The sequence below is a fragment of the Camelus ferus genome, chromosome 36 (assembly GCF_009834535.1).
Source record: "Camelus ferus isolate YT-003-E chromosome 36, BCGSAC_Cfer_1.0, whole genome shotgun sequence".
NCBI lineage: Eukaryota > Metazoa > Chordata > Mammalia > Artiodactyla > Camelidae > Camelus > Camelus ferus.
In genome coordinates this window covers 14,408,629-14,435,251 of record NC_045731.1, presented here as the reverse complement: position 1 = coordinate 14,435,251, position 26,623 = coordinate 14,408,629, and the positions used below count along the sequence as shown (strand labels likewise).

The window sequence follows — 26,623 nt, the reverse complement described above, 5'->3', positions numbered from 1 at the left end:
GTAAATATGTGTTAGATAAATGAAGGGAGGTCCGTAATCAAACCAGCGACCCGCCCTGCATTTCGTTCATCCTCCCCCACTGTACGGGCGGGGTCCTGCCATACAGTCTGGTCTGCCAGCTGCCGGGGCTCCCTGTCCCCCACCAAGTTCATCTAACTAGTGAAATGGCTCTGTCTTGTGTTGCCCTGCGAGGAAGAGGAACGCCGCGGGATTAACAGGGCAGTGTAACCTCCTGGCTCATAAGCGATGCTCCAGGGTGGGGTTGCTTGGCTTCAGCCTCAGCCTCACCGGGTGTGAGCGGCCAGTCTGGGTTTATTCCTCTGTAAAGTGGACACAGTGCTATTACATAACTTTGCAGTTGTGACAGTGAAATGAATTAATCCAAGGACTTCGCAGCCAACAGTGCCTGGCACACGGTGTTACTATTTTTTGTGTGTGTCTGTTTCCAGAAAATACTGAATGACCAATAAACACTTTTAATTTAACCTATCGGTCTGATCATCCCTATCAAGTTGATTTTAAATATGAGCTGTAGAAGTTTGGAGATTTTTATCTGCACGAGAAGGTGTCATGCAAATGTTAAAATGCAGATACCTTTGAAGGAAACAGTAAACACAATTAAAGAATCTTTGCTTGGCATTGGAAGCCGCAGTAGGACACCATGCACGCTTCATATTCTATTCATATTCTAAGCTGCGAGTATATTACGCCCCCAAGGCCTCGTTTAGATTTTATAAGGGGATGATAAGGGTGGGTTTATTGACTATAATTGTGTAAACTTCTTTCGTATTTGAAAATACTTTAGATGAAATTGGAAAGTTCCAGACCGACTGCTTTATGTGGAAAATGTGAATCCTGTGCATGTGTTATATGGAAGACCGTTTTAACTTTCAGAACTGGTTATTTATTCAGAGTTCAGGATAATAGGGTTTATTAAAAAAAGAAAAGATCCGCTAACTTTTAAAATATCTGATAATGTGAAAAACAAAGTAAGACTTCCAGATGCTGAGTTTTCCATTTTCCCCGGGTTCTATGTGCTTATTTGAACATTATAGGCCAGATGGTTTTTTAAAAATATATTAACTATAACGGTAGGATGATTGATTTTTCTAAACTTCTACAGAAATATTTTCAGAAGATAGAGTCTTAGGTGCCTCTTAAAATGACTTAGTTATATGACTGAAAACGTAAGTAAAAAAGCAAGCGTGTGCTTCATAATTACCGAGCGAAGGAATATTTAGACTCAGCTAAAATATAACTTGGCACCACATGTAAGCACTGGCATTATTACTTAAGATCAATAAAGATTTTGTGAAAGAAAACATGATTTAGTGGTCGTTTCAAGGAAACTGTAGCGACATGAGGAGAAGGCGTTCTGTGTGAGGGAAAAAAAATGCGCTCATTATGAACAAGAAACACACCTGCAAGTATGTGTTCCTTTCTGTAAATTTCACATTGACCCTCTGGGGAGTGCTATAGTGTGGTGTATGTCATTTGTCGTTCTTTACAATTACGGGCTAAATAAATGAAGCCTAAAGGGAGTGCGCCTATTTGATTTTCAAATTTGCACACTTAGAATCCAATCAGGCCAACTGTTCAGATTGTTATTAGGTATGAAATACATGAGTGGGTTCGAGCCCGCGCTGTGTATGGAAAGAACGTAGCTGATCTTACGGCGAGCCTCCGCCATGGGGTCCAGGCCCACCCCTGTGAAGAGTGTTTGCTGACTCCTTGAGCTGCTTCCATCTCACACCCTTCGAGTCTCAGTAACCAGTGTTTTATAGGCCGGCAGATTGCTTTTGATTTTTGAGAATTTGTGGTAACATATTGAGCTTAACAGATTTATGCAGGAATGTAAAATAAAAATAGTGTAGTGGGCGCTTGGGATTTTAGAACACGGAGGGGGATCAGGTTTGCAGATGGCCGGGACAGATAATGGCACTGAGTGATTTAGCTGCGTAAGGTAATCTGTTGTTGACAGAATACATTAACATTTACCCAGCGTGTACAGGTGTTTGGGTGGTGCGGCGCGCACGACTCAGAGCAGGCAGTGTCATGCGTGGGTCCAAAGTTTGAAATTTCTAAAACATGCCTGGGTTTCGGGATTCAGTTGAGAGAGAGATTCTAAGAACTTGCTCCCTTCCCTCTCTTGTGAGTCAAGATCTTTTTCCCCTTCATGTAATTTAATGTGATAAACTTTAGAACCCAGGTAAAGTCAGAGCAGCCAAGGAGCGTGCCTGTGCTTTGCTTCTGCGGTGCTCCAGGAAAGATCTGGAAAGAGTGGGAGGAGATGACCTCTTGGTCCATCGTGCTTGGTGAGACCCGTGTCCTGATTGCACCCATCGGGATAGGGAGGACCGCAGTTCTAGGAGCGATGGAAATGCAGCTGATTCTGGCCCTCACCTGCTCACTCAGGGCTTCCACCCCCTGCAGTATGCCTGCAGACATTTCGGGAGGCCCCAGGGGACGGTCACGAGCTCACCGGCAGTGCAGCTCTTGCAGGAGTCACCTCCCCTCTGCTAGGAGTTGCTGAGCACACCAGCCGTCCGTCGTCATCTCGTGCCAGGCACCTGCGAGAGCGGCGGTCTTGGGACGATGCCTGCACACCAGCCTCCTTCTGGGAGGTGAGAGGGGATGCTCTCGCCCCCCCCGGATTATATCCTCAGAGAGACCCTCTCACCAGTTTGCCAAAATAAGAGGACATGTGTAATTCCTAATCACACTCAAACTGCTACGTAGCTTCAGGCTAGTGACTGAATATAAAACCAGGGCATAATGGTTTCAATCCGTGAAGCAGAAGCGCCCAGGGGCTGTCAGGGAGGGAGGCTGTGAGAGGCGGCATGGATGCCCCTCTGCCCACTCCATGCCTGCACATCCAGAGGGGTTGGCTTGTATCCCTTTTGTACACTGAGGCTCCAGAAAATTTTGCTCAAAATGTTGCTTCTGCTCTAATCAGTTAGTTTACATTGATATTTCATGACTCGTGTTTTAGCCTCCCGCAAAATGTTTTCCTTTGGCAGAATACCTAAGAGTCTGTGCTATTATAAAAGTGACCCTCTGATACCTTGGGGCTATATTTATGTTTAAAGACAACACGCTGTAATTGTATATTGAAAGTGATGGGAAAATGGACTTGGAGAAGGAAAAAGTACTTTCATGCTGTTTTCAAGAGCCATACCGTATGTAATATAAAGTACTCCTTTATTTATTTGAAGATTTAGGCAAAAGAAACAGGGAAGGCTACTTTGTAATTATTTCCAATCTCTAGGGTTTATTAATGACCATAAAATTTTTGAACAGTGTAATTTTTAAAACGGTAAAGCACTTGCCAAACTTTTTTTCCCCCAACTGTCAGAACCAGCTTCCTTGGAAGTCTCAGTTCATCCAATTTCAATGCATATCTCGGAATACTCCCCGACCCCTCTCATGGATGGAAGGACAGACGGACAAGAACCGGTGTTGCAGAGACAGAATGAGTAATGCCCTGCCTTATCCAGAGAGTCTGCAGAATCTTGACTGGTTTTCATCCACCTGGAGTCCCTGTACTTTCTGCAGGGTTTAAAGCTGTTTAAGGTAGTTAGATCTGAACGGAAATGGAAAAATCAGGTGGATCTAGCGGAAGAGGGCGAGTGTGGAATCACAGAGTCGGAACGTTCCAGAATGTGAGAAAAGTGGCAAAGTCTCATCCGAACCCTCTTCACAAATACGACTCCCCTTTCAGCATCTCCAGCTCCTCCTACAAAACCCCAGTGACAGAGACGGGCCGTGCACTGTCGTGGGACATGCTGAGCGCTGGGTGATTCCGAGGCCGGGTCTGTGTCCTGGCCCTGCGAGACCCTGAGGGAACTAGTTAGCCTCTCCACGTCCTGATGATGGTCTTCGTTTGTAAAAGAAACGGAGTAGTGCTGTGGTGGTCATTCTCCTTTCCCCCTCCTGCTCTATCCATTCTTCACCGTTTTCCATCCTACTCTGTGCCCTGGAAGGCGGACCCTTCAGAAAGCATCTTCCCTGCCCTCTTTCCTACCAGCATGCTACGGGGCTGGACCAGTGAGAGGGGCACCAGCAGGAGATGGAGGCGGGCGAGGGGAGAGCGGGCAGGTACCTCCTCCCTGCTCTCTGACTGCTCTGGGCTGCCTGTTCTGACTGCACCCCTCCCGGTCCACTCTGTCTCTCGCTGGCCCGTGCAGTTCTCGCCCTGCTCCATGCACTCGAGGGCTGTTACTTGAGACTTCCGCTTCCTGCTGTGGCAGTCTCCGTGAGTCTCAGTGTCCCCTGTTAGTTCCCTTAACCCTGCCCTTGCCCCTCTGTGAGCCGTCCCTTTACCACCGTGTCTTGTACCACCTGCACTGGATTTTGTCTTTCTGCCCAGTACCTGTGGTGGATCTCAGATGTGCTGAGACGTTCATATGCAACAATGCACGAAATTAAAGCATTTTATTCATTCTACGGGGTGATGCCAAGTTTGTTCTCAGCTTTACTGCCCCAAACTACCCATTCCTTTTTCACTTGGCTCTAATTGTTACTATCTTCAGCTAAAAGGTGTTTGTTTCTTAATTCCTTTAATGATGACCTGTCCCCCCGTCACGTTAAGGAGGAAATACAATCCCTGACAGCTCTTCATATCCTTGAAGGGGGTTCGTTTGCACGCAGGCCTTTTCTTCTCTGAGTTGATCAGTCTGAATTGTTTCAAATGTTATTCACGTGACTTGGGAGTAAGTTTCTCCTCCATCCTGATCACACTTTTGAACAGATTCCTAGTCAAGATTGTTCCTCTTTGACTGTAAATTCAGAACTTAACTCAGTATTCCAGGTTTCATTTCACCAGACCAAAGTTAACCTTGTTTGTTTCTTTCTTTGTCTTCCACTAGCTTTTTCTCCTTTTCTCTTCTGCAGATTTTTTTTTTTTGTGGGGGAGAGGGGTGGGTAATTAGGTTTATTTATTTATTTTGATGGAGACACTGGGGATTGAACCCAGGACCTCGTGCCTGCTGAGCATGTGCTCTACCGCTGAGCTGTACCCTCTCCCTTCTTTTCTCTCTTAAACTTGTGTGTTAGGCAGAATAATGACTTCCCTGAAGATGTCCACATGCTCGTCCCTGGGACCTGGGAATGTGTTACCTTACGTGTTTCAAGGGACTTTCCAGATATGATTTAATTAAGGACCTTGTCCAGATGGGCTCAGTGTGATCATGATGGGCCTCAAAAGTGGGTGAGGGCAGCAGAAGAGGCGGGCAGAGCCAGACTTGCTGTCACTGACTGTGAAGAGGGGAGAAGGGGCCAAGACCCAAGGGATGGGGAAGGCTTCTCGGAGCTACAGAAGGCAAAGAAGCAGATTTTCCCCTGCAGCCTCCAGAAGGGAATGATGGCCTGCGGACACCTGAGCTTTGGTCTAGCAAGGCGTCTGTCAACTTTTGACCTACAGACGGATAATAAACTTTTGTTTTTTTCAAGCCGCTGAGTTCATGGTAATTTGTGTCAGTGCACGAGGACATGAGTGCAGTTTGTGTGGAACGCTGGTCTCGTTTTTCCTTCTCTTTTCAGACTTGTCTCATCATTCCAGGACGTTGAGAAAATCGTCAGTCACGTTTGCATCATCTAGGGTGTTAGCTTTCCGTGTAAGGTTCATTCACTCCTAAATTCCTTCACCCAACAAGGACCTACCATCCAGCACAGGGAACTATATACTCCGTATCCTGTAATACCCTGTAATGGAAAAGACTCTGAAAAAGAATATATATGTAACCAAATCATGGGACATTTCACATGGTAAATTAACTATACTTCAATAAAAAAAATGGTTAACAAAAAATATATATATACAGGCATGTAACTCCTAAAAAAATTGTTCAGCATGGTAACCACATTGCTAATGTAGATTTGGCCACGTCAGGATCCCATGAAAGTCCAGAGATGTGACATTTAATGCTTTTCCCCCACTTAACACATAGATAATCAGCACCACTGGTGACCCTCCCCAGCTGTGTCATTATCTGGCTATGGCTCATCTGTCTGTCTGACCTACTAAACAATCAGGACAGAGTTGCTGAGTAGCCTTTTTGAAAGAATCGGAAGCACACTTAGAGAAATTTACACCCCCCCAAGCCCCCCACGTCTACCACTTCACTAATTCGATCAAAAATTGGTAATAGAATAAGCTGCTGAGAAATGTGGAATGCAATTGAGAGAGGTTAAGTAATCAAACATCCCAATCCCATTGTCATGACCATGTTGATAATTCATGTAAAGAAGATGAATGAGTGTCATGACTTCATTGTTCTTTTACATCCTCCGTTTCGGTGGCTGCCGTGGACTGTCTTAGGCCGCTTTTGCTGCCTGGCCTCGCGGAGATGCAGGACTCCTGAAAGGGTCAGGCCTCTGGGAACTTGCAGAAAGAACTCCGTGTACTCATGGCCATCCAGGAAACAGCTCGCTGCCTTGTTACCAGTGCTGTGGGGGAAACCCTTGACTCTCCCCTGTGCTCCTTCGCTTCGGACAAGAGTGGGCTTGTGCCCCTTCTAAGCCATTTTCACGAGCAGGAGTGGCGACATTTGCTCTTTGCTGGATTGTATTTCTCCTTGCAGAGAAAGCCTGGCAGGATTTTCTTCTAGGCACTTGGCTGGAATGGGACCCTTGTTAATTTGTCTCAGCTGCTGAGCGGTACTTACCACGCTAGCCCAGGAGCCATTAAGTTCTGTTCATAGTAAGTAGGTGAACCACCTTCTCAAACCTCTTTCTTGCGTAACTGAATTCAATGCAGAATATTCAGATTGGCTACATGGTGATGCTAATTCATGTTGAAAAGGTTTTGAGTTTCGGTGACCAGCCCTCAGTGTATAACAGGACAGAGAGGTTTATGAGAAAAGATACATTCATCAGTGAAATAAGTTGAAGAACTTAATTTTAGTTTAATTCTAATATTTAGTATCTTCATAGTTACTTCTTAAAATCCACTGGAGGAAATCTACTAAAGTCATATTTCCAAGATCCTGACGTAAGAAAAAGCCATTCTCCTGAAGGTTGTGGGAAAGATTGTCTTGCAGTTCTGCTGACTCAACTGCAAAGTTACAATGAGTACAACTCATGCACATGAGGAGTGGCTAGTAGTAAGGGATTTGATGGTTGAACTGTTTAATCTAATTCACACACATGTGCAAATTCAGGCAAATGCAATATAGCTCATAATAAAAGCCCTCCACTTTTTTTCAAGTTGCTGCCTTCGTCTGGTAACAACTGACTACCATGTGCTAATGAGGAGAAAACACTTGCAAACTATATCCTTGTCCTGCAATTGATTCTCCTTTGGCTGTGCTTGTTCAGGTAGGAAAACCATTAGCAACTTCTTGATAGTTTTTATGATTGGACTTAGCACCTCGTATCGAGCTCGCACTGAGGAATGCATCTTCCCTTAAAAGGTTGATTTATTAGTTTATATGTAAAAGGACACTGGAGCTTATAAAGGTAACAAAGACCTTAAACATTACATCAATTTTTTTTTCCCCAGAGCTTTTTTTCCTTCTTGTTTTATTGCAGGGTAATAAAATTTCACTAGACCCACTGGATCCATAAAATCTGAAGTACAACCACCAACTGATAGAAATGAAATTGTTCGACTGGCGCGATCAGCAAGGACCCGGCTTTGAACCCTGAGCAGGATAGGTCGTTCCGTGGCCTGCGGGTGAATGACAGCCTGCTGCGCGCTAAGGGACAAGCGTGTGTTTGCAGGGGCTCCCGATTCAGTACTCGCCGGGTGACGCGGTGACCTTTACACAGCCATCGTGGCCTCAGAAGGAGGATCTTTAGAAATGGAAAATCAACACCAGTCCTTTTTGATAGAACTTAGATTTTCCCTTGTTTGAATTAAGTTGTGGATATAAGATATTTGATTCTGGAGTAAAAAGTAGAATAGAAAATGAGAAATTCTATTTGCAGATCTCAAGGTACGTTATCTCTAAAATAGGGAGCTTTTAAAAAAATGATGAGGAGCTGTAGGCTCATCATAGTGCACTGCACTATGTGTGCTGTGCTGGACTGGAATTTTCTCAGCGTCTGTTCTGTGCCGGGCACTTACCTGTGCAAACTCTTGACATGTGAACTATCAGTTAGTTGCCGAATCCCGGCCTCTGTGCCCTGACACTGAATTGGAACCTGGAGACAGGATTTTGGGTGAAACAGAAAAGAACAGCTTTATTTCTTGCCTAGGCAGAGGGGGACACTTGGGGCTGATGCCTCAGGACTGCGAGCCGGATTTGGGGAGGGGCAGCAGGGAGTTTTATGATGCGAGTCCAAGGGGTAGAGCTTCTGATAAACATCTGAGAACGTGCAGGGGCTGCGTTCTTTCCTCCCTGACGCAGCTGCATCGGCTGTCGGTGGGGCCTCCGTTTCTGTGGTTGTCAGACCGTGTCCTCCCCCTCCGGTGGGCCTCGGTCTGGTGTTTGGCTTCTGCACAGGAGGTTAACAGTCCCGTCTCTGGACATTTCTGTGCCTGGAACAAAGGGCGCTTAAGCGGGAGGGTGAGTGCTCTGAGGAAGAGAGAAACACGTGCCATATAGAGTCAGGCTAGAATTTGCTTTAGCATGAGGGAAGCCATTTTTGGTTACTTTTATCTGGGAGCTTCAGAGAGGAGCTACAGCGGGGGATTTGGGGGAGGGTCTGGCCCGGGGAGGCCCCACAGGGTCCTGCTCGGTTACAAGTTCATGCTACCTTTGTCTCTCTCTGGCCCCAGCCTTGCCCCTTGCAGCTCCAGGCACTGTTCCCTCATGGCCTGAGGCGAGGCTCCCCGTCCCCAGTCAAGCATCGTAGAGGGCTGTCCTGGGAAAGAGCTCCGTGACCCCACGCCGAGTGAGGTTTCTGATTTCAGTGGCAAGGGCTTGAGAACAAGATGCAAATCAGGGGGCAGGTGGACAGGGTCTACCTGAGAGCTGCCCTGCTGCCTTTCTTGGGGGTTGACATGGACGGGATTAGACTGGAAGGTCCCTGATCAGCTAGAAAGCTGTTTGATTAGCCCCGCCATCTGACCTGGAGTCTCAGCGGCTGTAATTTAAAGGTACCTGTGAGCGTGCTCTCGCACCTGGGGGGCTTGGGTGGGGGTGAGCTCACAGTAGTGCGCTTTCGGTCTGTTTCTGTCAGAAAGTGGGCAGTGCTGAAGCCACTGAGGCCTCGATAGATCAGAGCCACATCCTAGACAAACAGCTTTCTTCCAAAAGTGCATCTTAAATTTTTTTTATTTTAATTTATTTGTATTTTTAAATTATTTTTTATTCTTTGTTAAAAAAATTTTTTTAACAAAGGTGCATCTTCAGTCATTTATTTTTTGGAGTCTGGGTTGGAGCTGTCTACATTTTCTGTCGTTTTTCCCTGTTCATCAAAAACCAAGTTGCACTCATTGGTCAGTACCCAGACTCAGTTGTTCTGTTCTGTTTTGTTTTAGGGCTTTCGTGTTGCTTATTAAATGCTTCATGACCCCCAGCGCAGATGAAAGGCAGCTGTGCTGGCGAGGAGGTGGGCCGCAGTGGCAGAGTGGCAGTGGGCAGGCCCCTCACGCCGTCTGGAGCACGCGGCCCCAGCTGCAGGGCGCCGGCTGCTCTTGCAGTAAGCGTTGGCAAGGGTTTTATATTTCACACAGTGCCTGGAAGCTTGTGCTCTAAGTGAATACCTGACAGCGTCTGATTTACATTTGGAAATAAAACACCCCGCAGCCCCCCGTCTCCTAAAGCATGTGTGTGCTCGTTTCTGTTGTGTGACCGCCACCCTGATGTAAGTGTGGTGGATACGTGTCTGTGTCCACATCCAACGCCTGTGCGGTCCATCCTCGCACCAGGCTGGGGCGCTGCTGACGGAGGGCCAATTCCAGGACCACTGTCCAGGTCAGCCTTGCACAGTAGGGGCCCTAAACCAGGGGGGGACAGATGTGGTGTGCTCATGCTGTCCCTTCCCGTTTCAGCAGCCCTGCCAGACATCACTAATTGATTACAGCTTTTTCAGTCAAACCACAGAATACAGCTCAGCACCAAATTCCAGACAGCCACCGTCAGTCACTCATCGCTGTCATGCGAGTAGGAACCCAGCTGCTTTTTGTCACCCTTACCCCAGAAGGTCACTGCAATGGCCGTTGGACAGACGTGTCTTTGCTGCCAAGAGAAATAGCCATGGCTGTCATGTGGGCCACAGGACACACACCACACACGCGAGCCCTGCCATGTTATGCCCCCAAAACAGTGGGCTAAGTAACTCCCTTGCCACAAGATGCCCATTTCCCCTGTGACTGAATCAGGGCTAAATGCATCTTGCCTTCCCTCATAGAAATGACCTAAATGATACAGTGGCGCACAGACAACCCCTGCCAGGAGGACTGCTGGAAATGTGATCACTTATCTTCCTGACTGATGTCTAGCCATGTTTCTATTTCTGTATCCGTCTAGAGCGGTGCCTGTCTAAACCTTTGTTATTGCCGGTGATTCCAGGGAGGTGGGAATCAGCCTTTGAATGCAGTAGAAGGTAGCGTCAAGCTGGTGAGAAATACCCCTGGGTGTCCCTGGGGCCGTCAGCTGTGAGTCTGTTCACTCTGCAGACAGAAAATGACCCAGAACACTTGCATGGCAAGTGGATTCATCCAGAAGTCCCACCTCTGTCTGGATTTTCCCTTATCTTCTGTTCTTTTCTCCCTCAAATTAAGTTGATTTTATGGAAAGAGAAGGGGAAATTAACAAGAGGAATGAACCCTCTGCCACATGTCAGGATCTTCTAATCAATACAATGAGCCTGAGACACAGACATTATTAGCTCATTTTTCAGATGAGGCAACTAAGGCTCATTGGGTTTAAGGCATTTACCCATGATCTTCACATTACCACTCAGATTTATTAATGGCAGAGCCAACATTCAGATTGAGGTTTGAAAAAAAATTACGTTTGAAAAGCAAGGTATATTACTTTTCCTCTTTTAACAACTCATGAGGACAAAAGAAAATTATTAAGTTTTTCTTTGAAAAATGTTATCAAAATCTTTTGCTCTAACAGCCCAAACGTCCATGGGTTCTGATTTATGAAAGAACATGTGACTTGCTCCATGACTTTCTGCTGAAGAATGCATTGGAGAGAGTTAAGGTCATTCTCTGCATGATGCAGTCAGACAAACTGGAGGTTACTGGGGAAACATGCAGATGTTAACAAACAGCATTGTTGTGCAGACTGACTTGGGGCAACGTCATCCTGTTCACGCGATGTCACCGAGTCCAAACTCGTTCTGCTCACCATATGTCAGGTCAGTAAATCGGGAGATGAGGCATTGGGGCAAAGAATAACGACTTTATTTGGAAAGTCAGCAGACTGAGAAGATGGCAGACTAATGTCCTGGAGAGCCATCTTCCGCAAGTCAGAATTCAGGCTCCTTTTAAAAGAAGAGGGTGTGTGATTGGTTGTTGCAAACTTCTTGGTGTTGAAATCCTTTGTTCTTGCAGCTGTGCGTGTAGGTCAGGTCATGATGCTCCTGCAAACCTCCAACAAGGCAAATGCTGTTCTCTGTTCTGCAACATTTTATCTCTGTATGAATGGAAAAGTGTTATACCCTTAAAGATCAGAGCCTTAAGAATGGGCTACCCTGTGTATTTCAGGCTATAGGCAACATTCTTTCATAAAAGTTGCAGAACCAGCATGACTCAGCACAGGAACCAGGGAGCACAGGGTTAGCACTAAAGGAACGGATCTAGTATGGAGTCAGATTTTTTTCTTCCCTATCACAACAGGGCCATCCCTCATCCCTCCTATCCCCACTAAGCTCATCTCTCCTCTTCATTTCACCTGACCATTCTCAGAAAAAGGTGAGAATCAGATGCATGAAACCTACATGATGACCAGAGGGGCTCTTCCTCCCAGTCTGTCTAATCTAAAATAAATGACCTGATCTGACTTACCCTACATATGGGAGGGGTGCCAATATTTGACCTCAGCAAGCCACATTAGGTGGCAGGGGACACTTGACTGTCCCTTTAAGTGTGACTTTTTAGAAACTGGCAGAACCAAATCCCTGAGCTTGAATGACATTTCGAAGCATTGTTAATTTCAAGACGTCCCCAAGCCCTCTGTTCAAGTCACTCTTTGAGGAGTCATTTTCATTTGCCTGTCTGTTCACGATTTTATGGCATGTAAGTGACAGGCACTTTCTGTACCACGATGTGGGAGGGCACCCGCTAAAAGAGAGCTCCAGCTGAATGACATTGGATGTGAAATGCGACCTTTTTCTGCCAGGCTGTGTGATCTTTAGCATGCCTTGACATATGCTAAGCTACAAAATTTTGAAATGATCAGAATTGCCTTGGGAATTGTTACATGGAATATGTGGCTCAGAATTCTCTCACGATTAGTTTAAAAACCTGAAACATTTCCCACAATTTCAAATCATTATTTTATGTGAACTCTACCATATGGATGTGACATATTGAACATGACTTTATAGTCTTAGGTAATGCTTTAACTATTGAGGAGAGCCATCTATGGTGCATGTTCCTAATACATGCTGAATATTGAAACCGACTTACAATGGTTTTAATAATGAAGCTATTAGTATCTTGAAGCATCTAAAAATAAAAGAATTAGTGGAAATAGGTAATGAGATCATATATGCTTATATATATATTTCTTCTTGCCTGTGGAATTCTAGGCACATTACTATTTGTAGCTGTTCACATCCAAGACAGGCATTAGTAAGTTACTAACTTTGCTATAGTTATTTTCAAATCACTCATTCAGATTTGGGGACATGTTCAGAAGGACATGTGTTTTATTTTTGCTTTTAATCTGGGTATTTGGTGTTTTCCCTTTTTGTAACGTATATACACTTCCTTTGTCTTTTTGAAACAGATTCCTTATTAAACAACAGATGGTAATGTTGCTTTAAAAAAATCTTTTTGAGTTACAAACTCCTTCTAAAAAGAACACTCTTCTGATTTTTTAGGTGCTTTCAATGTATTAAAGAAAGGGTTGCCTAGTCAAATTAAGCCCTCAGAGACAGGTTCTGTGATTATCCTCATTTTGCTGATGATGAAGTAGGCTCAGGGAGGTTAAGTAGTTTGTCCACGGTCACACTATTAAGTGACAGAACTGGGTGTGGAATTCAGACTGTTGACTTCAGGAACCAAGTCTAATGACTGCATTATCCTGGCTTTCCTTGTACATCAAAGACAACAAATGTTAAATCCAGTTTAACCCACTAAATGAACAAAACCCAGAATTCTGATGTGAAGAAGGGCACACATTTATTGGGCATCTGGCTATGAATGGAGCTGGGTATTTTAAGGAACAGCAAACTAAACAACCGTCTCTCAAGCTTCTTCTATGAGCTGCATGCTCTAAAGATAACTCTTTTGAAATTCGAGGACAGCAAATTATATCCATTTTTTCTTGATTAAACTAATTAACCACTTGGCATAAAAAAAAGTGGCTAAGGAGAGGACTGTCCCTCTATCCACTCCATTTCAATAGAGATGTCAAAAGAAAGATGTCAGAAATAAAGAAATTATAGGTTTCTTTTATCCTCCTTCTCAAATCTTTATTCCAGACAAAGAAATGCTTCCAAATAAATTGAGAGACGACTGTAAGTAAATTACTCAGAGGTGGACGTTTAAGGAGACCACAGAGAGGCAGGTAAAGGCACTTCAGTTGATTTGCTAGCCTGGAGCCTCGACATCTTGGTACAGGTTTCCCGAGGCTCCCAGGAACCTGCCTCTTCTGTGCTCTCACCCTGCCTGCCTGCCTTCCTGTTTCTTCCCCTTTCACTTGTTATTAGAATGGGAGAGACAGGAAAGATCAGATGCAGCTCAACAGCAGAGTCAAGTTTTATTTGGAAAAACCCGCAGAAGGGTCTGCAATCAGACTGGGGCCCACTCTCTGGGTACCGACTTGGTTATTTTACGCCTGAGGGTAGGAGCTGATTGGTGGGTTCGTATGCAAATGAGGGGGGGGTGCTGAGCGGTAAGTTCTGATTGGTGGGTTTTTATGTAGATAAGACATGCTGAAGGATAAATGCTGATTGGTGGGTTTTGAAAGGGGCGTGCCTGAAAAGGAGCGGGGCGTGTCGGTGAACTTTCCCACCAGTAGTTCCCACTCTGGTCCAGGGAGGGTTTTACAGGCGGAAAGTGGAAGTTGTTCCTTGACGTCAGCCCGGCTTGTCCCGAAATAGTGGCGGATCGCCAAAGCGGAGTCGGTCGTCTATCACTCGTGTCTAGTGATTATTGAAAACACGGTATTCATCTCTGTTTCCAGTCAACTAAAATGTGACAGATGTTCAAGGTTTAAAAATCAGCGCAAGGTATTGTCCTGGCTTTACGGTTTCCAAGATTACACACCATGCCAAATTGTGGTTTTACTGACAGGTGCGTACATTTATTTGGCATGAGCAAGAATTAGCCTCAGAGTAGGTGGAAATAACTTACTAACTGGAAAGTGACTGGTATTCTGCTGCGACTTTGTCTGAGTTTGTGAAAGGTTTGGGTTTCTACAGCAAATATGAATGCTCCTCAAAGTGGCAAGAGTTTAGGCCCTCCTGAACGAAGTCCCTTCATGGGGCTTGGTGAATGAATGATGCTTCTAGTAAAAGCAGCCCAGAGAAAGAATTCGGGTGAGAGAGGGGACTGCCAGGAACAGGAGGAAGGCGGTGAGGGGAGGCAAGGTGGAAAGGCTCCCCCAACAACCAGTGGGCTTCACAGCCATGCCAGCATCTTGCCGGACCATGGGTGAACTTCCATTCTATTGACATGAGGCTGCTGGAGACCTCTTTTCAGAAATGCTTTGGGGAAGAAATTCTATCCATGCTTACTGTATTCGAGTACCTGTCTTTCTTCTGGAACACAATTCCAAACATACCTGGTCTTCTAGGGTGCATGTTGTAATGTAGTCAGTAAACACTCGGCCTCTTAGTCTCCTCTTCTCTACCCTGAATGGACCAAGGTGGCCATCACTGCTGCCTGCAGGGCTGGATGTTTTGCTGCTTATAGAGAAAAGGAAAATTATTCCTGGATTCACAACATCTAAGTTAAGTATATCATCACCTTCTATTTGCAACTGGGAGAGTTTCCCTAGGAATTCTATTCTGTTAGGTATTAGATGCAAAAATAATAAGTGGCAGGCCATGCTGGAGAATTGAGGGTTCCGGTAAATTACTGTGAGCAAAGCAATTTGACATCCTTTCATCCTTTGATGAAAGCTAAATGTGAAATGTAAGTGTCAACATCTAAAAAAACTGAAAGTCACACATGGGGGGGGGGTGCCTGGGAGTGTGGCAGGAATTGCCCCTCGGCGAGGGGAAGACTCGAGGTGGTTGTGTGATTTAACAGTGCGATTTCTCCCCGAGGCTAATGCATCTGTGGTCGTTCTTGGACTTCTTCCTGGATTCTATCAATTTAGCAAGGACATTTGCACATGTGGCTTCTGGGGTCTGACTGATACTGGGCTGGGAGCACTGGCCCAATATTTCAAGTTTCTTCTGTTTGAAAACGTGTGAGATGCTGGGGACTTTAGGCCGCCCCACGTGGAGTTCCTTCACGTGTTATTATCCGTTGGTTGAAGACTGACTAATAAGAATGACAGATGTGACTTTTACTCCTCTGTGCCTTTGATGAGCATTTTTTGCTAAATTCAAAAAGAAATGCAGTAACTTATAATGAAAAAGAATCATAGGTATATGTACAGATGACTGAAGCATTATGCTGTTCACCAGAAATTGACACAAAATTGTCAACTGACTAGTCTTCAATTAAAAAAAGGAAAAAAAAAAAAAAAAAAAAAGAAGTGCATAGGTATGGTCCTCCCCTCCCCTTCCACTTGGAAATAGGCTTTCTTGGACCTCATCTTGTCCCTTCCACAAGGCACACGTGTAAAATTGTATCACCATGAATGTGATAATCCTCTCTTATAATATTCTTTGTTTTGCACATATATGCCTTGCTTCCTGGATTCAGTGGCATTTTACTCGAAAGTGCACTTCTGTTAGGTCCATAATGCCTAGGAGAACAGGGTTCGTGCTAGTCCGTGTCCGCTGCACGGTTAGCCTTGGGTAGGAGCGTGTCTAGGACTTCACACGAGTGCCCTCGATGACCCCTCCCCCTCCGCCGCCAAGGAATTCGGTGCTACTGTTCCCCTCCTTTTCCGGCGTGGGAGATGGGGCTTTAATATTCTGCCCTACATCACACCGAAGGAAGGCAGGAGGGCTCTGAACCCAGGTTTGTCTTCCTGCACGTCTTCCTCACTAATAAATGCGTGATACTCCTGGTCCCGTCGTTTCATGAAACACACTTTCCCCAAACTTAAAATAACCACAGCTCTGCAGTTTGGAGAGCGGTTGGCGGGGACAGTTCATCTGTGTGTCAGTCAGGGCAGCACTGCTGGGCCCAGGGTCCCCATCCAAGGTGACCTTGCCTCCATGGCTGGAAGGTGGCTGTGGCCGCTGGCTTAGTTCTCACCTGGGGCTGTTGGTTGGTGGCCTCAGTGCTCCCTACGTAGCCTCTCCCCAGGGCTAGTCTGGGCTTCTTAAAGCATAAAGGCAGGGGACACCAGGACTTCTTAAGGTGGAGGCTCCAAACTGGCGCAGCACGACTTCCAAATTGTCCTTTGGTTAAAGCAGGTGACGGGACTGGCCAGAGTCAAGGGAGGGGACCGCCTGTGGGTGGGAATGCTAGCAGGCACGGTTCGCAGGGATGATTTGAAGTTAAGAATCTACCACAAAAAGACAGCAAAACATTTTTTAATGTGTTTTACAATCGTCAAAGAGTAGATGAAGTGTACATGTCACCATCTCTTCAGCAGTGTAGTCGAGACGGAGAAGATACAGCTCCTGCTTCTGCTCTGCAGTGGCACCTGTTTCCCCCGAAGTTCAGACAGAAACAAACATAAAAACAAAGCCAAGCTGACCGGCGAGAGTGGTGGACAGAAACACACCACACATTGGGCGAGTTGGCTGTTCACGCTGTGGGTATTTTTAAGAGCTTCCATGACCAAAGTACACTCCTTTCTAATTTCTGGGATGCACACTTCTTTATTTTAGGCACTTTGACTTACATGCTTTCCGCAGCATAGGGAGAGGGTGCTCACACACACACACATCCTTACCTTTGGGTGCTAATGAAGGAGTAGAAATTGGATATGGGGGGTTAGGTTACACGTGGAGTGAGAGCTGGGGCTGTCTAGGTTAACACGGGAGTTCATTCCGAGAGGCATGTGAAAAAGAGTCATGTACCTTTTTATTACATGCAGGGCGTCCACTTAGGAAAGTGGATCTTCAGGTTTTGTTTCCAAAATAGATCGTGTATTTTCAGTGCCCACTGAAAGAAACAAGGGAGAGTGGGTGAGAGGGTGCAATGGTCGCCTTTGCTATCTATAGCCCGTGATGCTGTTAGTGTTCACCCCGCGGAGAACTGAATCACATCTAAGCCCATCATTTCCATATCTTTGGAAAGCTTTGAGCTCCTCACTGCCTGTTGGCATGGTAACATGACAGGATTTATGATGTCAAAGCCACATGAACTCATGATTGATCTAAAATTATTTGGGAAACTTTCCCATTTCAAATTTCCATTGAGAGAAAGAGAGAGAGAACGAATGAGAGGCCACGTGGCAGCTTAATTCAAAAGAGAAAAAAAAATCTTTTTTTTTTAATTGCCCTAAAATAAAGTCTCTATTTTCCTTTTCATGTAAATGCTAAAAGATTACTGTCCTTCTTATGTTTTTGGCACTTTCTTTCAAATTCAGATATTTTCATCTCCCTTTCTCTTTTTAAATGTATTTTCCCTGTTCTGATTGAAATCCGGGGTGGAAGCTAGCCCTCGCTTTAGGCTGCATATGCAAAGGGGGGCAGGCATGAGGCTGTTGCCTGTGCTCTGGAAGGGGCAGGTGTCTCCTGAAGTGAAGGTGGCCTTGAGGAAGCGCTGAGAGCTGCAGAGACACCAGCAGGTACTAAGAGCTGCTATCTTTCGGGTGTTTCCAAGCTGTAGTTGCTGCTGGGCCTTCCATGTTGAGGCGCAGACAAAAGGGTCACGAAGATGAAATAAGTTGCTTGAGGCCAGATGGTGAGAAAGTGGCAGAACCGAGATTTATTTATTTTTTTATTTTTTTAAATCTGAGCTTGTTAACAAGAGTCGTTCTATACTCAGATGAAAATAAGTAAAAATTATAAAGCTTTATCACTTTGGGAAATTTATTTAAGCTGGTTTCTTTATCACGCCCTCAGTTTACCAATCTGTAAATGGGGATAATGATAGAAACCTGCCTGTGAAGGTGAACTAGAAGAACTGACTAAAGATAGAGCCCAGTCCTTGCATGAAGAAGACCACATGCTGGTTGCCCCGTAGCTGCAAATAGATTTCTGTGGACTTTCCAAGTACAGAGGGATCAACACATTCTTATTTCGGGTACCACTTTCTTTGTGCCTTAAGACATAGAACTTGACCATAATGCTGGCCCTTGGCATGCCTACTTCTGCTACCAAAATGATTTCTTGTCTCTAACCAAATCTCAGACTGGCCACGCTTAAATTAAATTCTTATTCCTCTACACAATTAATTCACAGCCAAAGGAGAGTTGGAAGTTGGAAGGAGTTATTTTTTTCTGAGTAATGTTATTTATCAGACTTAATTCACTTGTGTTTTTGAACAGATGGTAATTGAAGGCCTACTCTGTGTCAAGCACTCTTTCAGGCAGAAGCTGAACAAAATGGACAAAAATTCCTATTGTCGGGAGCTTCTGTTTCAGTGTGGGAAACGAATGAGGAAAAATACAAAGAAGTGCGACACCTGTAGTGTCATATAGTAAAATGACTAAGGAGAAACAAAGCCGGAAAGGAGCCACACTGAGCACACAGGGCGTCAGGACTGAAGCTGCGATTCAGGTCCCGTAGCTCCGAAAGGCAGCGCTGGGGCGACCTTGCATGCAGATGTCTGGGCGGGGGGGCGTCAGGGCAGGCAGAGGGGACGGCAGGTGCCAAGGCCCTGAGGCCCAGGGTGCTCAGGAGCAGCAGGAAGTCCGGTGAGGCTGCAGCAGAGTGAGTGAAGAGGAGGGTGTGGGCGATGCCTTATTTTCTATCCTTAGAGCACCCCGCAGGAGATACAGAGCACACATGTGAATCGTCTGCAATAAGTAAGAAGTCACTTCCCTAAGGGAACAAACTGAGTCTGAGTTTGACCCAGACGGGGGCCTCCGCCCCGGCTTCATTCCCCTGGAGCCGGGTTCTAAGCAGTTCTTCACCACTGAGTCATTCCGAGTGTTGCTGTTCGCCCTTCCGATGCGCGAGGGGAAACTGTGTAAGGCTTACTCGGCTGTGAGCGTGTTTCTTTCATCATTCCGGGTACGTATGATGAATGCGTTATCTCTGGTGTAACAAGGCTTTTTGCTCGCTGCTCCTCACTAAAGCTGGAGAAGAAAGTCCGGCCAGCTGCGCGAGAGATGGACGGTGAGTGAACAGGACTTAAACCGCAGACGCCTGCACCCTGGGAACTGAGTCAGGACCGAGCGCGCACCGCCCGGCGCCGCGGAGGGCGCCGTCGTGGTTGCTGAGCTGAGAGTAGGCGTGTCTGCGTTCAGGAGAGCCCCCTCTTGCTCTGTCGGACGACAGACGTGCCGCTTCAGGTCTCTTCATCAGCACAAGTTCAAGAACTAGTTGGCCGGTGGATGAGCACTTTCTTGTATTCTTTTGTCCCGTCCATGCATTTTCAACGTCATAAGCATTTACTGAGTGTTCTGTATCAGGCACAGGTCCAGGGTCAGGACATGTTAACCTAACACTGACCCTGAGAAGAATCTTACCCCAGTTCGCAGAGAGTAAAGCTCTGAAGGTCTAGCAGATTATTTCCGAAGGTGAAATGCGCCACGGAAGAGCCGACAACCCCCGGGGGGCGGGGAGGGCGCTCGCTTGTAGGCGCAGAGTGTGCGGTCAGCGCGCGCGCCCCTCGGGCGACGGCAGCGCGCCGCAGAGGTCAGCCTCGCTTGTCCTCTTGAAGGAAAAAAGGCAAAGGCTTCCCGGCCAGTGCTGCACTGGGCACTGTGGCTTCCTGCCTTGCGCTGGGACCAGACTGCTGCTTACACACGCCATGGTTCCCTTGGTTACACACCGGCTCCTCTGCTGGTCCGCTGTGGAGGAACCAGAGTTTTGCTCCGCCCTGTGGTTTTGGCGTTCTGATGCGCACAGTAGAAGTGCGTGGCCTTTCGGTGCTCTCGGTGCGTTTAAAGCAATGTTTTCCGGAACTTTATTACTAGAAGGCACTGATTAAATAATTGGGGATAACTTATCCGCTAATTTATTTAACTCTATAAACGCATGAGCGGTGAGCACGCCGTCACGCACACACAGACACGCTCCGCTTCCTGCCCTCCTTTGATGTGAGTGATGGAATTGTCATGTAGACCCGGGGGCAGCTGGGCATCTCAGGGGACGTCTGGCGATGTCGGGAGGTAGATTTGGTTCCAGATGGAGGGGGGAGGAGCACTTCTGGCGCCTCGTGGACAGAGACGAGGGATGCTGCTGAGCACCCCACAGAGTGTGAGAGCCCCACAACGGGCCACAGTATCAACAGGCCGCATCTAGTTGTGTCTGTTTTTTTAATTGCAATATAGTAGGTTTGCAATGTCGTGTTAGTTTCTGGGGTACAGCATAGTGACTCAGCTCTACATGTATATATATTCTTTTTCATTATGGGCTATTACAAGATACTAAATACAGTTCCCTGTGCTCTACAGTAGGATTTTCTTGTTTTATCTGTTTTATATATACTGGTTAGTTTCTGCAAATCCCGAATTCCCAATTTATCCCTCAACCCTCCCCTTTCCTCTTTGTAACCATAAGTTTGTTTTCTGTGTCTGTGAGTCTGTCTGTGTTTTATAAATAAGTTCATTTGTGTCAGTTTTTTTGATTCCACATATAATTGATATCATATGGTATTTTCCTCTCTCTTTCTGGCTTACTTCACTTCGTATGACAACCTCCAGATCCATCTGTGTTGCTGCAATGGCATTATTCCATTCTTTTTTATGGCTGAGTAGTATTCCACTGTATATATATATGCCACTGCTTCTTTATCCATTCATCTGTCAGTGGACACAGGTTGCTTCCATTAGATGTGTCTGTTTTTAGCATTACCATATATATACTATAAAACTGGATTTGGGATCATTCTTTCCTTAGAGAAAATAATTTTGTTCTAACATCAATAATTTTTTAAACTATATGCATTATCGCTAGTAATAATACAAGGAGACTCACACCTGTTGGGGAAATAAGTGTAGGTTTTTCTCTGTTGGAAACCTAAAATATAGCCCTTTTTAAAAATGTTAAAATTCTTTGTGTCTTCCTAGGTTATTTTTCTTTTCTTTTGATTTCTCTTTATACTTTTCTGTGCTTTCAGACTCAGTTAGCTTTGCCAGCCTGTGAAAAACTATCTGGTCAGAAGGAGTTGTGTCCATTCAGCCCTGATTCAGCTTATCTACAGGTCTTTACCAGGCACCTGCCAAGTGCTCAGCCCTGGGTGAGTGCAGGGGAGGGAAGGGGTGCATACAAGGAGTCCCCAGCTGACAGTACAATGAAACACGGCAGGAGGTGACTCAGGCCCAAACTAAAGAATGTCAAGTCCCCTCTGATTCCTTGTTCCATGTGAACAAGTCCTCATTGAAGTTCATATCAGGTTAACGATTATACCACTGAGACTATTTATTTTTATTTTTTAATTTTTATTTTTTAACGACGTGTAGTTGATTTACAATGTTAGTTTCAGGTGTACACCAGAGGGATTCAGTTATACACATACATACATGTTTTCAGATTCTTTTCCATTATAGTCTACCACAAGAAATTGAATATAGTTGTTGTGCTATACAGTAGGTCCATGTTATTTACCTACTTTTTATATAATAATGTGTATCTGTTAATCCGAGACCCCTGATTTATCCCTCCCACGCCCTTTCCCCTTTGGTAACCACACAGATAAATCCCCTGCAGTGAAAACAGTCCTTCTCTTCCAGAAAGAAGTGCACCACCGAGACTCATTTTGTTTGTCCTTCTGGAAGAGAAGGACTGTTTTCATTGCAGGGAGTTTATTTGTATTCATTTCTTAACAGTGAGACTCAGGTAACCAGACCATACATTTTGATTGTATATTTGTCCTGCATAGATTTCTTGAGTCAGAGTTGGGTGGGAGGAGCCCCACCACAGCTATTTATCAGGGTGCCCTGGACTTCCCGGTATCTGCGACCCTTCCCACTTCCTTTTTTGGGGATTTGTTAGCGACTTGAGGGTTGAGCCAATTTTATCTGTCACCTTTGATGGTCAGAGGTTTGCATCTGAGCTGTGTTGGGAGGACTGGATTGTTCTCTGGCCGTGAATCCTGTAGAGCAATGACTCTCATCAGGGGACACTGCCCCTACCCTCATCAGTCCTCCTGAGGCTCAAGCCATCCAAAGCCTTAATAACTAGGTACCTGTATATATATATATATTTTTTTTTTTTGGCTCGGGTGCAATAGGTATCAATCTGTTACCAGTCTAGTAGGGCTTATGTGGGACATTAGGGAAGACAAAATTTGGTTTCAAATCTGGGCATTTGCTTCCGGGTCTTGCCTGCCCAGCAGATCACAGATGCTGGTGGAGCAGTTACTGTAGGGGAGCAGTTGGGGAAATGCCGCTGGGTCCTATAGAAAAGTGCTACTAATTTTGGTGTCTCCCATTCTTCATCTTTTCATGATGTCTCATTATCTTTTGTCTCTCTCTTTCTCTCTCTCTCCGTCTCTCCCCACAGGACTACTTTAGAGAGTTTAGAGAGTATCCTGAGAGCAAGGGCAAGCTATTTCTGAGGGCTTTTGAGACAGGGGTGCAGGGGGCACCGATCAGTCTTCACTGTGTAGAAAGTGGGTTGGAGGAAGGCAGGACTAGGGGCTGCTGCAGGAATCCAGGTGAGAGTCAGTGGTGGCCAGAACTGCAGCAAGGACTGGAGGACACGGGTGGAACTGAGTGGTGTTTAGCTTCGATGCTGGACTCAAGAGGGTATCAAAGAAACACAGCTGGACCTTAGCTAAAGTGGTGAAAACAGATTTGATTCAGTGACTGACAGTGGGGAAAGCACTGAGCCTCATTCTGACTTGTGCAGAGGTGACTGGTGTTTAAATGAGGGAGCAAGGAGGGGAAATGGCGGGGACTGGAGTGGAGTCAGGGAAGCAGAAAATTATGCAAGGTGCGAAGAGGGCATTGGTCCATGTGAAACCATCTGGATTTGCTAACTGGGGCTTGTCAAAGTTAGTCTTTTACCCTCCTACGGAGGCTGGGAGACTGGGCCCTGTGTCCAGATGTAGCCTGGGACAGTCAGTTCTTTCGGCAGCCTTCAACTCTTCTGAGTCTACATGAGTGTTTGTTCAAGTCTCTATCAGCCAAGGTGGAAGCCTCGGCGAGGAGAGGGCTCAGAGGAGCCTGGCTGGAGTTTGGTCAAGGAGAGACTCTTGTCAAGGCTTTGATGAGTGGCTGTCGCATATCATGGGCAGGGGAGGAAGAGGAAGAGGCAGGAGTGACTCCCAGGTTTCCCACGGGGCAGCCGAGTGGGTGGGGTGTTGTTACCATTCACTGAGACAGAGAAAATAGACAGAAGCCAACACTGATAGAGATGGTGAAATCAGTTCTGAACATGGCGAGGCGGAGTGCCTAGGGGTCAGGTGCCCAGTGGAGGTGGGTTAGTGGGTGGCTTGATGTTAAGGTCCAGACTCAGGAGGGATGTCTGGGCTAGAGCGTCTCTCTACAAATACCAACTGAAGGCACATGAGTGAGTTGCTGGAGGCTGCTGGTAGATGCAGGATGAAAGAGAAAGACCCGAGACATAATCTACTGACAGTGGGAGCTAACATTTATTGAGCAGTGCCAGGCACCATTTTACATACTTTGTTCTATTATCTCATGTAATATTCCCCAAATAAGAACTCTCCATTTGTCATTATGCTCATTTGACACGTGAAGTTCAATTAATTTGCTCAAGGTCAAGGATTCTGTAAATGGTTTGATTTACCAGTTTGAAGCTAGGGAATCCATCTCTAGATTCTTCTCACTTCTTGCTTATTGATTATTTTATGTTACATCCCTGAGTGTTGCAGAAAAAATGTGTTACAGCTCAGTGTTATAATTCCGTGTTACAGCTCAGTGTGACAGCAACCTGGATCCAGGCAAGAGACCAAGCAGCACTCCGAGAGTTGGAGAACTCAGGTTTATTACGCTGGCGGGCCCAGAGGTGTTAACACTCCGAGCTCTGGACCCCATCTGTAGGTTTACACAGGCTTTTACAGGCTGCCAGTTTACACTTTGCAACATCATATGCAAATAAGGTATAACAAAAGTTGACTAATTAGGAAGAAGCTTTGTAGAAATGGACCAATCAGGAGAGAAATAACCGATCAAGAGTGAGGGAAATGGGCCAATCAGGAGTGAGAGAAATGACCAATCAGGAGTGAGCTCAGGGAACCAATAGAACTTTAGGGATAAGTAAGCCATTTTAGAGGCAAAAAGTGAGATAGAGCCTCTGGGCCAGGGAACCGGATGGTGCTGGCAGGAGAGTAGTGGCCCTGCCTGGTCCTGCCCGTCTTTTTATGGGGCTTCCCGCCTCATGAGGGATGTGTCTTGGATGAAAGCAGTGTCTCTAGAAAAACTCTGAAAAAGTGGGTATGTGAGTTATAAGCTGGTAGCTCATCATCACGATGTCCTGATACAGGACTGAGCTCTGTCTGATTGATTGCTTTACAGCGACTCATACGTAGGAGCAAGTTATTTTGCAGTCAACCTTGATACCTAAAATGTTTAGTCTTCTTATTGCCTGGAAAAACATTCCCTAGAGTGTCAAAATTGAAAGGGGCCTTTGAAAGTATGTAATTTCATTTGTTAATTTATTAACAACTACCCAATTATAGGCAACGTTTGAAGTGGTTTATAATGAAACGGAAGAATAAGACAAAAAAGAAGTGAGAAAGCTCAGGAAAGGGACATAAGCATTTGAATAAAAACTAAGGTAGAGCCAAATACATGATGCTTTAAGGTCCTGCACATCTACAAACTCTAGGTCACTTATTTAAAGATTGATTACTGGCAACCAAGGCAAAGAAGGGAGCTTGGATGAATGCTGGTTAACAACATGGAAGCAACCCCCTTGGCCCAATAGGAACTAAACTAGGAAGCTGAAGAAGTCTCAGAACTTGACTTCAGCCTTTGTGTCGTCCTCCACAGCTAGAGGTGCAACATTTGTTGATCTCTGAATTCTTCTCCATCTCCTGAGTGTCCAGGGACCTACGCCTCACTCGTACTTAATGCACACCTTCCAATTTTTAATGGGAAAATTACTTGTGTTTTCTTAGATTTGTATTTTTTTTTCCCTTCCGAATTCCCTGACCTCTTAGAACAAGTAAATCTTGTTGCTCTATGATTGAGAAAACTGTCTGTTTTTGGTCATTAGACCCAATAAAGAATTCATATTACAAAAATAATGAAGTGAAATGTCCTTCCTGGAGTAAGAAAAAAAATCTTTGGGTTCATTTGTTTCATTATGCAGTAAAGATCTATCAGAAATCAGGATAAAGCACCTCAGATATGATAAAGGAATGAATAGCGCATTTTTATACAGTCTACTCAGACTTAGTTTGCAACTTTTGGAAGTCTAGCTATCGCTCAGAGGTAGGTCCCCATGTCTGAAGACATTGATAGCAGAGCTGTGAATGTGCAGGAGGTGTTAGAGTCAGTAGGAGAGGTTGTGCTGCAGGCACAGCTGAAATCTTGATGGATTCATCGACGAAGTTTATTTCTTCCTGACGAATTTTTTCTGCAGGTCCTGGGAGGAGACTGTCTAGATAGCTGTTTACCCGGCTGATTCAGTGTGGTGGCTCCACCGTCTCAAAACAGGGCTTCCACATTCCCCTGCAGGACAGGGCTTCACACTGCCTTGGTCCTGAAGTGACATCGTTATCTTCGTTCATTTTTCATAGACCAGAACGGGTCACATGACCTTGTCTGGTTTGTTTGTTTGTTTTGTTTTGATTCCTCAGAAAAGCTAGGGGAGTATTATACTTACTAGAACTAGCAATGCCTCCCTCATTGATCTAAATGTTTTTAGCCCCAAAGCTCTGTAATAGCACAAGTTAGGCTTCTAATGACTCATTCTCTCTGAAATTGTAGGGGCTTTTACTGAGATTTCTGATCATTTTTATCAATTTTAAAATTAAGCTTTAAGGACTCATTTATAGTAATCATTCACATTTATGTATATAAACAGCATTATAATTAGGTAAACATCCTTAAGTTATTTTAAATATTTTTAGGTAAAATATAACGTTAAGCAAAGAGGGGGTAAGTCTGAATTTGTCTTATGCACATTATATATTTATGTGTGTGTGTGTATATATATATACACACACACTTCGCTAATTTCTGTAGATTTAAAGTTTTCACACTGCCTGTTTTAGAAAAAAATAAGCAATTAGAAATTAATTTAGAAATAAAGGCTGCATAATCATCGTTTTGTAGTGGTGCTTGGGTAAGTAAGTAATTAACTGAGAGCTGTAAGTTGCAATGTAACTCATTTTCCATCTTGCTCATTTTTTACAAATCAACAAAGAATCAGTCCTTCCCTTTTACTA

General features: G+C 45.2%; 1 protein-coding gene and 2 long non-coding RNA genes across 5 annotated transcripts in view; 2 read left to right on the top strand and 1 right to left on the bottom strand.

Moving 5' to 3' along the window:
* Nucleotides 1-26,623, top strand: part of CTNNA2 (catenin alpha 2) — a 944,841-nt gene that overhangs the window by 339,854 nt on the left and 578,364 nt on the right. The window lies entirely within an intron of this gene.
* Nucleotides 4,996-25,822, bottom strand: LOC116661667. The gene is made up of 3 exons (XR_004317596.1): nucleotides 25,620-25,822; nucleotides 16,817-16,821; nucleotides 4,996-5,007 (listed from the first exon to the last, which is right to left on the bottom strand). It is a non-coding gene; the product is annotated as an uncharacterized LOC116661667 (long non-coding RNA).
* On the top strand, nucleotides 7,234-9,711 carry LOC116661669. Its single transcript, XR_004317598.1, has 2 exons — nucleotides 7,234-8,510; nucleotides 9,428-9,711. It is a non-coding gene; the product is annotated as an uncharacterized LOC116661669 (long non-coding RNA).